Here is a 12,458-nt window from a genome sequence, read left to right on the forward strand (position 1 = left end):
TTAGGTTAAGAACCCCTCTCCTAAAGAAGTATCAGTGGGGCAGGCACAGTGGCTCACACCTAGAATCCCAACACCTTGGGAAGCTGAGGTGGGAAGATCACTTGAGGCCACGAGTTCAATACCAGCCTGGGCAGCATAGTAAGACCCCATCTCTAAATATATATATATTAAAAAATTATCCAGGCATGGTAGTGTACACCTGCAGTCCTAGCTACTCAGGAGGCTGAGGCAGGAGGATCACTTAAGCCCAGGAATTGGAGGCTACAGTGAGCTATGATGATGCCACTGTACTCTAGCCCAGGCCATAGAGCAAGACTCTGTCTCGAGGGAAAAAAAGAAAAGAAAAGAAATGTCAGCAAGTCTGCATTGACTGCAGTCCTGAATTTCTACAACTAGCAAACAGGAGATGACAAAAAGTCCCCATCTATACAGAGCTGTTTTGTGCAGCTTAATTCCATGTCTTTAGAAACTCACTTTCTCTGTGACCCAAGGACTATCCATACCCCAGTCCAGTGACCCCAGGAGTTGCCACACCCTAGTCTGTGTGACCCCAGGAGTGTACACACTCAAGTCTGTGACAAACAGTGTCCAATCCCCAGTCAGAAGTGGTGTTTAAACACTGGAGTGTGTTCATAGGTGTGTCTACACTCCAGTCTCTGACCACAAGAATAACCACACCCCAATCTATGTGACTCCAGGAATGCCCAAACCCCACTCTGTGAGTCTCAGACTATCCACACCACAGTGATTTAACTCAGGGGTCTTCTCACCTAAGCCAGTGTGACCACAGGAATGTCCATACCCCAGTCTCTGTGGCCCCAGGAATGTTTGGCAGAAGTATCCACACAAAAGGCTGTGTGATTGCAGATGCATCCACACCCATTGCAGTGCAAATCCAGCAGTGTTGACTCATGCAAGAATCTGAGACCCCAGGCTCTATGAGTCCAGCAGTGGCAATCCCTTGGTCTGTGAAACCACAGGAGTTTCCATAGCCAGTCTTGGTGGTGCCATGAGTGTGCACACCCTCAAACTGTGTGACCATGGGGGTGTCCAAACTCTAGTCCAGGTGACCCCATGGGTGTCCACAGCTCAGTCTGGTGCTCTGGGAGTGGTTCTGCCCCAGTCCAGCAACCTCAAGAACATCCACTCCCCAATCTCTGTGACCCTAGGAGTGTCCATACCCAAGTTTTTTTGTGACAGAAGTAATGTCCAGTTCCCAGTCTATGTGACCCTGGTGTTGTCCAAACCCCATAGTCTCTGGCCATAGATGTGTCTACACCCCAGTCTTTTTTTCTTTTTTTTTGAGACAGAGTCTTGCTCTGTTGCCGGGGCTAGAGTGCCGTGGCGTCAGCCTCGCTCACAGCAACCTCAAACTCCTGGGCTCAAGGGATCCTCCTGTCTCAGCCTCCCGAGTAGCTGGGACTACAGGCATGCACCACCATGCCCGGCTAATTTTTTCTATATGTATTTTTAGTTGGCCAGATAATTTGTTTCTATTTTTTAGTAGAGACGGGGTCTCACTCTTGCTCAGGCTGGTCTCGAACTCCTGACCTCGAGTGATCCTCCCGCCTCAGCCTCCCAGAGTGCTAGGATTACAGGCGTGAGCCACCGCGCCTGGCCGTACACCCCAGTCTTGATGGCCTCAGGAAGGTATACTCCCCCATCTGTGACTGGGAAACTATCTACTCCCCTATCAGTATGACCACAGAAGTGTGAAACTCCAGTGCCCATGACTGCTGGTAGGTCCAGATTCCAGTCTGAGTGACCCAGGGAGGACACATCGCCATCTGTGTGACCAGAGGAGTCTCCACACCCCAAGGTCTGTGACCACGGGGGAGTCAATTCCCTAGTCAGTGTGACCAGAGGAGTGCCCACACCTATCGGCATGGCCTGAGAGATGTCTATATGCCAGTGGGTGTGACCCTGACAGTGTCCCTGACTCCAGCAATGTCCCTGACCCAGTCAGTGTGAGTCTAAAAGTGTCTACACTGAGGCTCTGGGACCCAAGGATGTCTCTTCCATAATTTTCGTGACTCAAGGAGCATTCATCCCCCAATCTGTGTGACCCAAAGAATATCCACAGCTGGGTCTGTGTGACCCACCGCATGACCACATCCCAGTCTGTGTGACCCCCTAGAGTCTCCATCCTAATGTGAGACCCCAGGAGTATATACATCACAATCAGCATGACCCCAGGATTCCTCACTCCCAAATCTAGTGACATGATAAGTGTCTACACCCTCACCTGTGTGAGCTCAGGAAGGTCCACACCCCAGACTGTGTGACCCTGGAAGGGTCCATACACCAGTTAGTGTGAACCCAGGAGTGTATTCTTCCCAGTGTGACCCCAGGAGGGGTGTGTCTAGAGGAATAGTGATCCAGGCAAAGGGGAAAGCCTGTGCAAAGGCCCTGAGGCAAGAGCATGCCTGGCACATTTGACGGACAGCAAGGAGACCAGTGCAGCAGGAGCAGAGTGGCCGAGGGGCCGCTGGTAGAAGGTGACATCAGAGAGGTCCTATAGGGCCTTGTGGGCCAGGAGAGGACTTTGGCTTTTTCTCGGAGAGAGATGGGGGCCACAGCAGGGCTCTAAGTGCAGGAGGGCCATGGCCTGGCTTGGGTTGTAAGAGGATCCCTCTGGCTGCTGCAGCATGGTTACCCAAATGTTTTTATTTGTGAAAACTCAGAGAACACTAAAAGGGTGAACATTACTGTATATCCTCTTTTGTAACTCTCTTTATATTTAAATTATAACTTTTTTTAAAAAGTGCAATACTTTGGGCGAGGTGGCTCATGTGTGTAATCCTAGCATTCTGGGAGACTGAGGCTGGCAGATCACTAGAGCTCAGGAGTTTGAGACCAGCCTGAGCAAGAGTGAGACTCCCATTTCTACTAAAAATAGAAAAAAATAGCCAGGCATGGTGGCACACGCCTGTAGTCCCAGCTACTCAAGAGGCTGAAGCAGGAGGATTGCTTGATCCCAGGAGTTTGAGTTTGCAGTGAGCTGTGATGATGCCACTGCACTCTAGCTGGGGTGACAGAGTGATACTCCGTCTCAAAAAAGAAAAAAAAAGTGCAGGCCGGGCACAGTTGCTCACGCCTGTAATCCTAGCACTCTGGGAGGCTGAGGCGGGAGGATCGCTCAAGGGCAGGAGTTCGAGACCAGCCTGAGGAAGAGCAAGACCCCATCTCTACTAAAAATAGAAAAAAATGATTTGGACAGCTAAAAATATATATAGAAAAGAAAATTAGCCGGGTGTGGTGGCACATGCCTGGAGTCCCAGCTACTCGGGAGGCTGAGGCAGGAGGATCGCTTGAGCCCAGGAGTCTGAGGTTGCTGTGAGCTAGGCTGACGCCACGGCACTCTAGCCCGGGAAACAGAGCGAGACTCTGTCAAAAAAAAAAAAAAAAGAAAAGGTGCAATGCTTTGCAAGCAATAAAGAATTCTATGTCTACAAGAGAGGTTGCAGTTGTGCCTGTTGTTACTCCTGCCCTCCACGTGCTTTCTGCACAGACATGTCTCAGGAATGCACCTGAGGAGAAGGAGGAGATGTGGCCTTCTGCAGCTACTCAAGGTAGCACTTCATTTATTGTCTCCTATGGACTGAATTGTAAATTCATATATTGAAGCCCTAACCCCCAATGTGACTGTATTTGGAAACAGGGCCTTTAAGGAGGTAATTAAGGTTAAATGAGGCCACAAGGGTGAGGCCCTAATCTGACAGGACTGGTGTCAACATAAGAGAAGGAAGAGACACCGAGCTCCCTCTCTCTCCCGTCATGCACACATGGAGGAAAGACCATGTGAGGACACAGAAAGAAGGGGGCCGTCTACAAGCCAGGAAAAGATGCCTCACCAGAAACCAACCTTACCAGCACCTTGTCCTTGGACTTCCAGCCTCCAGAACTGTGAGAAAATAGATAGATGTCTGTTGTTTAAGCCACCCAGTCTGTGGTATTTTGTTATGGCAGCCCGAGCAACTAATACATTGCCTCTCTGGTTCAGGGCTGATTTCAGGAGACTCATCTTGACCACGTGTGAGGGGACCAGGTGCTCAAGTGAAGAAGGAAAATTCGGCACACCCTTCTTGTCTAGTTGAAGAGGGCTGTGGAGCCGAGGGAGGGGTGAGTGGCCCAGAAAAAGCCAGGGCTGAGAGCCACAGCACTCCTGCAGGTTCTGGGAGCTGTGTCCATGGAACATTCTCAGCCACATTGCAAGATGAGTAATAATTACTTGGGAAGCTTTCCAGAACTGCCTCAAGTCTTCCTCTAACGCTCTACCCACACCTGGTTCATATAAGGTTGTTCTCCCACAGAACACATATGCAGGTTTAGACCCATCGGTGCCTTGGTTCAGAAGAATAAATGTAATGGTGTAATTTCAGGCTGGTGGCAGCCCAAGGGAAGGGGCAAGTGTCTGAGTCTCTCTAGGTGACACAGGGGCTGGGGAAAGCTGGAATGAATCATGGGTCACAACCCATGACTCACAAGAAAGTTCTACCAGATGCAGGAGCTGGGAGCCATTACCAGCCAGGCAGGGTTGGTGGATAAAAGCCTCAAAGGATAATTGGGTGTGCATGCCTGCACATAGGTGTGCGCACATACCAGCATGTGTGAAGTTATGTGCATGCATGCATGGTGTGCTTATGCCTCTGTGTGTGCACATTTACAATGTTTTTGTATGCATGCATACATGCTACATGTGTGTGTATTTGTGCTTTGCTGTTTTGAATGTTGGTGTGATTATAAGCACATGTGTGCGACACAAGTTCAAGTGTGCACACTTCTGGAGATGCTACAGTGCAGCAGGTACATGGGGACCTGTACCCTGACAAGGGTATTTGTGAAAAGCAATTGTACATGTGCATGAGGATGTGCTCATGTGTGAGATTCCATGTGCAAACCCCTATGGCCATGGGTGTTAGCCTGAGTGTTTGTGTCTGTGTGTACATGCCTGTACATGTGTATTCCACATGTGTGGCTGTGTGTGAGTGCACAGGTACAGGGAAGCCCATTGGCACAGACTAGTGTGTCTAGCGTCTATGCATGCATACCCCTGGGTGCCTATACAGATGCAAGTGTGAGTGAACAGGTGTACACACGAGCCTGGGCCTGGATGTCCATACACATGTGTGCATGGCTTTAGGAATTTCCATTGGCCTGGGCACCCATGCATGCATGTGTGTGTGTACAAGTGGCCAGGAGCCTAGACCTCTGGGCACCATGCATGTGTGTGTGCACGAGTGCAGGTGTGCCCATGGACTTGGCCCTGGGTGTCTGTGTACATGTACCCCTGCGTGGATGCATATTTGTCCACGGGCCTGGGTCTGGGTATTTGTGAGCATATCCCCTGTGTGTATGTGGATGTGATCAGGTGGGCCCATGGACATGCCTCAGTGTCTGGGTGCCCATTCATGTGTGTGTGCACGGTTTCAGGTGGGTCTGGGCGTGCCTGTACATGTCCCTAGGGGCCCATGCATGGGTATGCTCACGTGTTCAGCTGTGCCAATGGGCCTGGGGCTTGGTGTCTATGCATGTGTACCCTTGGGGGACCACTATGGCATTTGTGCATGCATATGGGACCCTGTGTGGGGCATGGGTGTGCAGATTCACTTCCACCTACACCTGGCTGGAGATTATAAGGGAAACCAAGGAATGTGCTTCCTCTAGGAATCCAGGTTTGGGCGGAGCCAAGGGGGTGAAATTCAGGACTGTTTTACTTGTCTCAAACCTTGTCACTTGACACAAAGCTAGAGCTTGGGAAACACCCCTTCCTTACTTCAACCCCCTCCCCCTGAGTTGAGCTCTGCGCTGAGCTCTGTGGCAACCCAGAGACAATGTGGCCAGACTCCAGAGGGCCGGGAAGATGAGCAGTGCTTGTGAGCCATCATGACAGGAAGCCACTGGGAGCAGGGAGGAGAGACTTGTGCCTGGAGACTCAGGGGAGGCTTCCTAGAGGACGAGGTAGGAAGATGCAGCGAAGGGGGCCCATGGTACTGGGGAGGACCTGGACCCGCAGGGATGGGGTAGGAGGACAGATGGCAAGACAAGGGACACTCAGAAGCAAGGGCCTGGGACTGGGGATGCAGTGTCCATTCAGCCAGGAAGCTGTGTCTGGCTCTCTCATCACTTGTAAAAGAGCAAGCACCCAGGCTTCGGAGGGGCCCAGAGACAAATGAGGGTGTATGAGGGTGAGTGAGGGTGTGCGTGCGTGTGTGAGGTTGTGTGTGGGTGTGTGTGAGTCTGTGAGGTTGTGTGTGGGAGTGTGAGGGTGTGTGTGGGTGTGTGAGGTTGTGTGTGGGAGTGTGAGGGTGTGTGTGGGTGTGTGAGGGTGTGTGTGGGTGTGTGAGGGAGTGTGAGGGTGTGTGTGGGTGTGTGAGGGAGTGTGTGGGAGTGTGAGGGTGTGTGTGGGTGTGTGAGGGAGTGTGAGGGTGTGTGTGGGTGTGTGAGGGAGTGTGCGGGTGTGTGTGGGAGTGTGAGGGTGTGTGAGGGTGTGTGCGGGTGTGTGAGGGTGTGTATGGGTGTGTGAGGTTGTGTGTGTGGGAGTGTGAGGGTGTGGGTGTGGGGGGGGTGTGAGGGGATGTGTACGTGAGGGGGCGTGTATGAGTGTTCTTTCTGTCCCTGAAACAGGCAGTTTAGGCTCAAAGAGCTGTCCAGGATTCCACAAGCCCCTGGGGCCCAGAGTAAGCTGCCTGCTCTTCCTGGGCCTCTGGTATTCGCCACTGTCTGCAGCCCAGGCGCAAGGAAGCATTTAGTCTGCAAGAGTAGCCTACGGGTAGTGAGCAGGCAGGTGGCCACTCCCCAAGATTGGGCCATCTTCCTCTCTGACACTTCTGGGTCCTAACAGCTAGCCCCAGGGTCAAAGCTTGGATGCCGGCTGGAGCAGCCACGGCCACAGGCCTATCAGCATGGGGGAAGTCAGGCCTGGTGGGGCTGCAACCCTGGGCCAGGAGGGGACACCTCCACTGCTAACCCTGGTCACCCACCAACCCACCCAGGCATGGCAGCTGCCTGGGGGGGGCGGTGGGAGGCACAGGGACCCGCAACCCTCCGCCTGGCCCTGGTTAGAGAAGGGTGATACTGGTCCTGAACTCCAAGTCTGGCCCAGATGTAGAGCAGGTTTGGAGAGGGCAGAGGGATCTCCCCTCCCAGCCTTGGCACCCCAGCCCTGCCCGGCTTCACCCCAAAAAGCTCTCAGGTACAGGGTCAAGACCTTCCTGTGCTCTTACCCTAACCCTAAGCTAATAGCTTTCCCTTAGATCCCCAGGGGGGTCAACAATACTGACCGTGGACTGTCAGGCAGCAGCAGGCCACTGTGCACAGTCATTCAGGCTGTGCCCTGACAAAGGACACCTGGCCAAGGAGGAAAGAGGGGACAGAAATGCATCCTGATCTCCTCTAGCATTCCTAGGGCCTGCCTTGGGGCTGTGTCCATCAAGAGGAAGGGGCGTCCTTTTCTAAAGTTCACAAAGGCACTGTGTGAGCTGGTGGCACCCCTCAGTGTCCAGGTCTTTAAAGGCAAAGGAAGACTGGAGAGGTTGCAGAAAGTAGACATAGCTCCGAGGGCTGCACAGGCCTTAGCCTGGGGATGTCTCTGAGCTGGAAAAGTGCTGGGCTATTGTCTAGTGCACTCGTCCGGAAAACTTGTAAAAAGCTTTTAAACAGACAAGACTATTCCCAGGCGTCCTTTCAATGACATGCTAGGCGTTGTCTAGCAGACCCTTAAAGCTTATCTGATTCTATAGGAGGCTGCACCTCTGTCTTTGGCTGGGCCATTCTGAACTCTGTAGAGGTAGAAGTTAAGCTGTGCAGGGCCCACTGTTCCCATTCATAAAAATGCAAACGAATTTTGTCCTGTATCAAAGATACAACTGATTTCTACCCTGCGGAAAAAGATGATTCCAAATATATTACATCTATTGGCAAATTCATTTTGGTGTCCCTGGGAGCCTAGATGTCTGTTCTTCAGATCGTCCTGTGAGCCCATTGTAACATCTTACCAGTTCCCTCAGTAATAAATGATCTATATAAAATCTTTGACACGGGTTCACTTTATATTTGTATGAGTTGAGTTGTTGCCATTTTGGAAATAATCCTTTAACCGCATCTACCAGCTCATAGTCCAGATGACATCACCAAGCTGGGAGGGGAGGGACTTGCCTGAAGTGACCCTCAGGGACTGAGACTTGAGGCAGGGCTGAACCCAGGCTGTTGTGGGCTCTGCCCTGCTTTGTCCAGGGTGTGGAATGGGGGCCTGTGACACACCTCCACCATGGGGATGTGGAATGACCCTCTGGGATGAGGGGCCCTCCTGTCAGTTCCCACCCTCTGTGCTGTGCCCTGATTCAGATTCAAGACATAACCAGCCCCCACGTCCTCCCCGAGGCCGTCCTGGCTAGGGGCAGTGCTGAAATGCCCCATCCTGGGCTGCTGTGCTGGTGACACATGTAGGAAGGGCTTTATTCTCAGGCAGGCTATTTCAACTGTCATGCCTCAGCTTTCTTATCTATAAAATGCAGATAATTACAGTTCCTGCCTTATGGTGGTAGGGAGAAGATTAAATGAGATAATGCACACAAAGCTCTTCAAATCGCCTAGCACAGAGTAAGCACTCAGTATATATCTGCTGTTAGTCATTAGGTCTGGTTGCTCTGCAGAGCTTCCAGTGGCAGACGTGTTTGAAGGGATACTTGGGACCCCTTCCAGATGCTGGCCTGGCAGGACCAGCTGCTCTATCCTTGGATAAAACAGCCAACTCCCTGGATCAGGGAGGTCAGACCTCTGGCCAGGGAGGACATGCCTGGCTTGCTCTCTCTGGAACCCCTGTGCTGCCATCCAAGGGATCCTGGGGTCCAGGGGAGAAAGTGGGTGCAGCACAAGGAGAGGCTAATTCCCTACCGGTAACAGTGGGGCCTCCGGGGGAGGTCGCCTCTTGGTTTCCCCATCTGCACAATGAGCACTTTGGAGCTGTGAATTGCTGAAAACCTTTGCAGCTACTTTTTGGGGAAGAACAGATGGTCTGCAAGAGCACAACAGCTGGAAGCTGAAGTTCCCCCAGCCCAGGCCCTGCCCTTAGAGATAAAGTACATAGACACCCCTCTCCACAGCATGGGAGGTTGCCCAGCAAGTTGAGAGCCCAGTTGCCCAAGTTTCTTGGCTAGTGAGGAGGAAAATTGGGTTCAGGCCAATCCTGAGGCCTGCCTGGGGGACTTGTGGGGGACAGGGGATGGACTCAGTGGCCTGAGGGATCCCTTCCAGTCCAGGCTCCTCTCTGTGGCATTGGCATGCTCTGACCTCAGAGGGCCAATCTGCAAAATGGGAAGATAACCCCACGTGGGCTGAGAGGGCAAGAAGGTAGGTGTATTCTTCAGGGATCTGTGGGTTGTAAGTGGCAGAAACTCAAGTCAAACCAGCTTAAGGTAAGAGGGGATTTACTCGAGTAATGGAACAGACCTCGGACAGAGTGAGCTTTGGGCCTGCACACCACGGCCCAGGAATCAACGTCTCTCCGAAAGGGAGATCTGCTTTCTCTTTGAGAGCTTGGCCCTCAGCAAGCTCTCCCATGTGGCGGCTGCCTCACCTATCCGCAAAGAGCAAGGAGCCCCCACAGACGGAGAAGCCTCTTTCCCTTCAGTTCCAGTTTTAGATCACGTGGCCTGGCTTGGGTCGCACACCATTCGTGACCCTGTGGTCAGGATGACAGATTGCTCTGATGGGCCAGACTAGTTACAGGTCCACTCCTAAAGATATGGGCTGGGAGCTGGGGGTGGGTGGAAATTAGTCCCACAAGGACAACATGTACTGGAGTGAGGTGACGTGTGTCATCAGAAGAAAGTGGAGAGTGGCATTTAATAGAAGAGGGAAGAGGTGCTGAGTTGGCAAAAAGAATGCCTGCCTACCACGGCAGGCCACTGGCATGCCAGCCTTAAGTAAAAGCACTGGCAGCCTTGGTCTCTCTCTGCCCACCATGTGGACGTCCTCAGTTTTATGCCACAAAGTTACCCCATCTCTCTTAGCCACAAGAAATTCTGCGTTCCATGACAGATAAGAAAGGTAATTTATACTAAAATTCCAATGACTACCAGAAGCCCTTAAACATGTTTGCAGCAGAGGCTGTCTGAAGAAGGCAAAACCTTCTGCACGTGACTTAATCTTCTGGTGGGATTTAGGGCAGTGTGGCAGAAGGATGGGGAGCTCTCGGAGAGACTGCCAAGTACTCCATGGGCCTGGCAGCTCAAAGGCAGCCCAGGGGGAGAGAGCAGCCTCCCTCCCATCTTCTGTCACCATTCAGAGCAGATGGCCCTCCCAGGCACATCTGAGCTCCAGGTTCTTCTGTCCCCTTCCTCTGAGGGATCTGTCTGTTCAGCTATCAGCCTGTCAGTTCGGCTCTGGTCCAAAGCTGTTGTGTAGGTGTGTATTCATCGAGCATCAGTTTCTAACACTGATTTTTTGGAAGAGGGAGGTCTGTTCTTCTGGACCATTAAGGATGAGTTCCGTGTGAGAGGGTCAGAGGGAGGGGTGGGAAGCAGATAGGATGGGTTAGAACACTAGAATTGTCATCAACCTGCTTTTCCATCCACCCACAAGTCATCTACCCAACCACTCACCTAGACTTGCACCCATTCATCCACTCATAATTCACCCACCTACCCACCTATTCATTCATCTGTTTATCTAGCCACCCACCCACGCACCATGTAACTGACAACTCTTGTGCCCTTTCAGCCCTCCCAGTCTAACTGGAGAGACATCCGCAGGTGTATCTCACTGCATGATTCTGTGATCAGCGCTGTGGATACCCCGCAAGGAGCATTTGATTATGACAGTGGCATTTTAGCTGAGTGCTCACAGATCTGTCGGTCTTCGCCAGGAGAGAGGAGGAGGAAGGGCGTTCCTGGAAGTGAGGGCAGTAAGTAGACCCTGGGAGATGTAAGAGAGAATGAGTGTGGTTGAAGCATACGGTGGATGGGGGGGCCAAGGCAGAAGTTGGCACTGGGCAGCTGAGCAGGGGCCTTTAATTTCTGGCCCAGGGGAGTCAGGGGTGGCTTTCCAACAAAAAAGCCAGCACTCAGAGAGTGTGGCCAAAAGCCTGGGGTGGCTGGCCTGCTCTTGCTCCAGGTCTCAAGGAGACACATGTGCCAACCTCCAGCCTGCAGTTCAAAGAAACAAAAAGACACTAAACTTCAGGAAGAATGCCTTTTATAGGAACTGTCCCCAAGATGAATGGATAGATGGACAGATGGATGCTTAGATTATGTGTGTGTGTGCAGATGCAATCGTGAACTCTGGTCCATACCACACACTCCAAGGACACATGCCAGGGACCCAGTGTGGTCAGGGGCATCAGGCATGTGCACCCCAATGTACCTGGCTCTGTAGGGCTTGGAGGGTTCACAGGATGCACAGCCGTATTGCCGAGGGAAGAGGGCAAGAAATTAGCTGGCCAACTAAAAATATATATGGAAAAACTTAGCCGGGCATGGTGGCGCATGCCTGTAGTCCCAGCTACTCGGGAGGCTGAGGCAGTAGGATCGCTTGAGCCCAGGAGTTTGAGGTTGCTGTGAGCTAGGCTAACGCCACGGCACTCTAGCCCCGGCAACAGAGGGAGACTCTGTCTCAAAAAAAAAAAAGAAAAGAAAAGAAAAAGAAACCATTCGAGGAGGCCTCTTTAGGAGCACTGGGTGCTACTGGCTCTGTTGAATGCAGTTGTCTTTCACAGGAAGCAAGAGCCAGGAGGACAGTCAAAGATGTGTCCTAGGAATGACACCCCTGGCAGGGGATGGGGCTCAGTGCTGAACCAAAATACCTGCACAGTGCTGCCAGCCTGCTAGGTGTCAGGTCAGAAAAGTCCTCAGCCTTGACAGCTTGACATGAGAGTGGTGCAGTCAGATCTTGGGATGACAGAGGGACCTAGGTTAGGGGATGGTGTGCAGGGAGGCCCTCAGGTTCCAGGAGCATTGGGGAGACCCCAGCTGGTTCTGGAAGGAAGGGGAACAGCAGCCTGCAAGTGGGGTGGGGCAGAAGGCCAAGGGCAATGGGTCTGCAGGGTGAGGAGGAACCTCAGCCTCCCACATAAAGCCCAGGAGTCCTGTGGCAGCCCCATTCCAAGAGCTCTCCAGGCACAAGGAGGCCAGTAGCACCTATTTGCTGGGTTTGATGGAGTCCTGTAGTCTACATTGCCAGGCATCGCCTGGACGGCAAGCCCAGTGCAGGCACTGGGAGCTCCAGACGGGACAGAGACGGGGCACTGCCTAGTGGGGAGACAGCCAGACACTTCTGTGTGCTAGGCTTATGGAGAGAGGGTCTGCCCGGGGCTTGGGAGTCCCAGAGGCGAGAGGTGGGAAAGGTCTCCACCACCTCAGAGGTGACACTGAGCTCCTGGATCTTGAAGGGAAACTAGGAGCACTCAAGGATAAGAAGGGAAGGGAGCGTGTTCCGGGCAGAGGGCATGGCATGGGCAA

This window comes from Eulemur rufifrons, chromosome 30 (assembly GCF_041146395.1).
Source record: "Eulemur rufifrons isolate Redbay chromosome 30, OSU_ERuf_1, whole genome shotgun sequence".
Lineage (NCBI taxonomy): Eukaryota > Metazoa > Chordata > Mammalia > Primates > Lemuridae > Eulemur > Eulemur rufifrons.